Raw genomic sequence first — 4972 nt, forward strand, 5'->3', positions numbered from 1 at the left:
GGAAGAGGAGAAAAAACGCAGAGAAGAGGAAGAAAAGCGTAGAGAAGAGGAAGAAAAGCGCAAGGGAAAGGTAAGCTCTTTGGTCAGGAATTAACGGTGAGTAGGAATAAAAAGGGGCCTCCTTTCTCCGGAACTAACAGTAGGTATCACAGTGGTCTTCTGTCTCTGGAACCTACAGTTGGTAAAAGCATAACATAGGTAGCAGTGTACAGTAGCGTACGGTGACCATGGGTGAAAAGTTTATACAATGAATAAATCCTGTAATATTACATGTATCAAAAAAAAAAAAAAAAAAAAAAAAAAAGAAAAAAAATTGGCATATACATGATGAAGGGGACTATGTGGGCTTCATAATTTAAAAAAAAATCGAATTTGGTTTGAGACCACAGTTTTTGGGCATTTACAAATCTGTGTCAGCACAGCAAAAGCTAGCTTTTCATGAAGTCTATTTTTGTACTCAGCACATGTGTAAATATTGTGAAAAATCGACCGGAATGACCTATGCTATAACGTGAGCATTTCTGTTACCGAGTAGGCGATATTTAATTTAAGACAGGTTTTAAGAAAAAAATATCAACTTTCGGGAGTCAAATTTTGGGTTAAATATCAAGATGTTTGGCAGTCTTCTAACCAAAATGTATTCAAAATGTAGTTTATAAATATATATATATATATATGTAGGTGTGTTGTGCAGGTTGAATCCACTATCCATGTTTATCTGAGACATACCCTTTATTTTTAGGATCAGGCCATTTCTACTGTACTCTGCTACCTTATACACTTTGAAATTCATTTTTTCTGAAAAAAAAAAGCCTTTTTATGCTTGATTCAGCTTCACTTTCATTCATTATTGCTCAAAACTACACAAAAACCTTTAAAAAGTTACATACATAGGTCAATATATAGGTCACATGTTGTATGTATAAAGGGGGGTAACTCGCCCTTTCCACAGGCACTACACAATTCATCATATATGTGTCAATTGTGTAATTGTTAAAGTTGATACTAAAAAAACAAATGATTCGCAGGCTAGTTCATGATGCATTCAGACTAGATTTCAGTCTGTTTCACTCAGTCAGTTCAGCGTCCAGTATCGATGGTTAATAATACACAAAGTTGTATTAATTGAAGATGGGTAAAATATCTGTTTTCATTACTATTTCTCTATTTTATATGTTTTTTCCCCACTTGATTCAGCGTACAGATTAAATAACCAAGGTCAATTATGTCAATAAGTTTTATTTCCATAATTACAGCTGAAGAAAATATATTTTTCTAGTGAAATGTTAAATAAACAATTTCTGAGGGTCACTGTCAATTCTAGGCGAGGAAAATCAACGGTGGCTATATATATGGTGGCACTTGTCTGATGTTTCAGAATATCTGACATTTTTGTGCTGTTCATCGGTTACGGGAAGTGTGTCTGTTGCTAGTTTGTTGTTGTGAAAGGGCGTCCTGGTGTTCATTTTGATATCACTGAGACTTGATGATGTCATAGATGCTCATTGATGACGTCATGATTATGATGACATCACAGTTACTATGACGTTAGCAAACAAGACAGAAACATCATAGTATCACTTTACTGTTTTGCTTTTTTCACATGCACATGATCTCACAGCAACATATTTCAGCCAATATGAATTTTTATTCATAAAAAGTACAAACCTTTATTTTTTAGATTACCTCCCTTTGTTGGTAGTTTGAGAGCAGAATTGGTAAAAATTCATCTGTCAGGAAAATTCATATCACTCGGTCATTATTAAAGCGAGAAAGGAAAAGGATACATCTTTTTGTTCATTGTGTCATTTTCCAGACATCTAAAAGGTTTTAATTAAGTTTTGGGAAATAAAAAAATGATGTATAAGGTAGCAGTGTACAGTAGCGTTCGGTGGCCATGGGTGATATTTTTATGCATTGAATAACCCCTGTAATATTACATGTATCAAAATGAAGAAAAACAAACCCAGCACTAAAATTGGCATACAAATGATGAAGTTGACTATAAAAAATCTATTTTGGTTTGAGACCACAGTTTTGGGCATTTACAAATCTGTGTCTACACAACAAAAAGCTAGCTTTTCATGTAGTCTATTTTTGTACTTAGCACATGTGTAAATATTGTTAAAAATCGACCGGAATGACCTATGCTACAACATAAGTATTTATGTTACCGATTAGGCGATATTTAATTATGACAGGTTTTAAGAAGAAAAAAAAAATCTTCTTGCGGGGGTCAAATTTTGGGTTAAAAATCAAGATTTTTGCATTTTTGGAGTTTTTCGATGTGGTAACCATGGGTTTTACAATTCCAAAATCTGGGGAAAACAGTATTTGAAAAACATTCAGTCTTCTAAACAAAATGTTTTCAAAGTGTAGTTTATAAATATATATATGTAGGTGTGTTGTGCAGGTTGAATAAACTATCCATGTTTATATGAGACATGCCCTTTATTTTTAGGATTAGGCCATTTCTACTGTACTCTGCTACCATAGGCCTCCTGTCCAATACTAACAGTGAGTAAGCAACATAAGAGTGGCCTCCGGTATCCGGAACTAACATTGGGTAAAACATAATAGTGGCCTTTTATCAACGGAACTAGCATTGGGTAAGGGCATAATAGTGGCCTACTGTCTGCGGAACTAACCATGTGTAAGGGCATACCAGCAGCCTCCTGTCTCGGGAACATACATTGGGTAAGGTTGTAACAGTGATTCCCTGTCTCCGAAACTAGCAGTGGGTAAGGGCATAACAATGGCTTCCTGTCTCAGACACTAACAGTGGGTAAGGACATAACAGTGGGCTTTCCTTATAGATGGTATTAACACAACGGAATCTTCCTCTCTCCTGAACAAACGGTAAGTAGAAACATAACGATGAGTTCCTGTTTACTGAACAAACGGAAGGTAGCGAGATAACTGAGATCTCTTGTCACCTTCACATAGTTATGTAGAAGCATACCTGTACCTAAGAGCTTCTGTCTCCTGAACAAACGGAAGGCATTAATATTACGTTTATTTTGTCTCCTGAGGAAGCGGTAAGCTCCTATCTGCTGAACAAACGATGCCTAGCAACATAACGATGATCCTTTCTGTCTCCTGAACAAACGGTAAGTAGGAACATAACGGTGACCTTCTGTCTCCTGAACGACCAGAAGGTAGGAAGATAACAGAGAGCTTCTGTCTCCAGAACAACCGGAAGGTAGATGCATAACACAAAAAGTATGAATTCCTGTCTTCGGAGTGAACGCCGGGGTGGAATAAAAAATGTAAACGGCGTTTATGGAACTTACTGTGAGTAGTTATGTGGACTCTATTATTCTATTTATATTGTACTGATTTACACTTAAAACATAAATGATTGATGAGCTATATTTATATTGTACTGATTTACACTTAAAACATAAATGATTGATGAGTTATATTTTAGAGTTTTTGAATTACTGTTTAAAGAAGTTGATGTTATTCTTAAAGAGTTTATTTGACTCCTTTTCTTTCAGTATCATCCTCCCAAACATACATCGATTGAGTCTAGAACCAGCCGGAAAGCACGAGGCTATTTCCGAATCCTATGGAGACGTCCACTACAGGCTAATCTAGGGTTAATGTACCTATCTCCATATGATGCAAGCTAACTGATCTCAGACGTTATCACGACACATACAGTGTGATTTGATTAAGGACAATATATACCCTGTCAGTCTATATGTCGTTAAGGACAATATATACCCTGTCCGTCTATATATCGTTAAGGACAATATATACCCTGTCCGTCTATATGTCGTTAAGGACAATATATACCCTGTCCGTTTATATGTCGTTAAGGACAGTATATACCCTGTCCGTTTATATATCGTTAAGGACACTATATACCCTGTCCGTTTATATATCGTTAAGGACAATATATACCCTGTCCGTTTATTTATCGTTAAGGACAATATATACCCTGTCCGTTTATTTATCGTTAAGGACAATATATACCCTGTCCGTTAATATGTCGTTAAGGACAATATATACCCTGTCCGTTTATATATCGTTAAGGACAATTTATATACCCTGACAGTAAATCTGTGAGTAAGATCAATCTTTACACTTTCAGATTATCTTCAAGTTAGAACAATCTACACCCTCTCAGTTTATCTGTGAGTTAGAACAATCTGTACCATGTCAGTTTATCTGTGATTGAGGTTAATCTATTCCATGTCTGTTTATCTTTGATTTATTACAATAGTTTTACAAAGTTTTTCTGTGATTTAGGAAAATGTATAATTTTTCAGTAAGTTAGTGATTTAGAACAATGTATACGCTATCAGTTACTGTTATGTAGAACACTGTATGATTTGTCTGTCAGTTTATCTGTGATTTAGGACAATCTATATCCCGTAAGTTTATTTCTGATTTAGGACAATCTATATCCCGTCAGTTTATCTGTGATTTAGGACAATCTATATCCCGGCAGTTTATCAGTTATTAAGGACAATGTTTACCCTGTCAGTTTATCAGTGATTAAGGACAATGTGTACCCTGGCAGTGACTGTTAATTAGGACACTGTATAATTTGTCTGTTTGTCTATGATGAAGGACAATGATATACACTGTCAGTTTATCAGTGATAAAGGACAATGTGTACCCTGTCAGTTTATCAGTGATAAAGGACAATATGTACCCTGTCAGTTTATCACTGATTTAGGACAATACATATCCTGTCAGTAAATCTGTGATTTAGGACAATCTATACCATGTCAGTTTATCTATGATTTAGGACAATAATAACTTGTCTGTTTATCTGTGATTTATGTCAATCTTGAATTGTCAGTTCATCGTTGATTGAGGACAATCTATATCCCGTAAGTTTATTTCTGATTTGGAATAATCTATATCCCGTCAGTTTATCTGTGATTTAGGACAATCTATATCCCGTCAGTTTATCAGTTATTAAGGACAATGTTTACCCTGTCAGTTTATCAGTGAT

General features: G+C 35.2%; 1 long non-coding RNA gene across 1 annotated transcript; it reads left to right on the top strand.

The window, feature by feature from the left end:
* The first annotated feature begins 24 nt into the window (after positions 1 to 24).
* LOC110450328 lies at positions 25 to 3586 on the top strand. Its single transcript, XR_002462964.1, has 3 exons — positions 25 to 70; positions 2462 to 2517; positions 3501 to 3586. It is a non-coding gene; the product is annotated as an uncharacterized LOC110450328 (long non-coding RNA).
* The last annotated feature ends 1386 nt before the right edge of the window (positions 3587 to 4972 follow it).

This window comes from Mizuhopecten yessoensis, unplaced genomic scaffold, assembly GCF_002113885.1.
Source record: "Mizuhopecten yessoensis strain PY_sf001 unplaced genomic scaffold, ASM211388v2 scaffold5181, whole genome shotgun sequence".
NCBI classification, from domain to species: domain Eukaryota; kingdom Metazoa; phylum Mollusca; class Bivalvia; order Pectinida; family Pectinidae; genus Mizuhopecten; species Mizuhopecten yessoensis.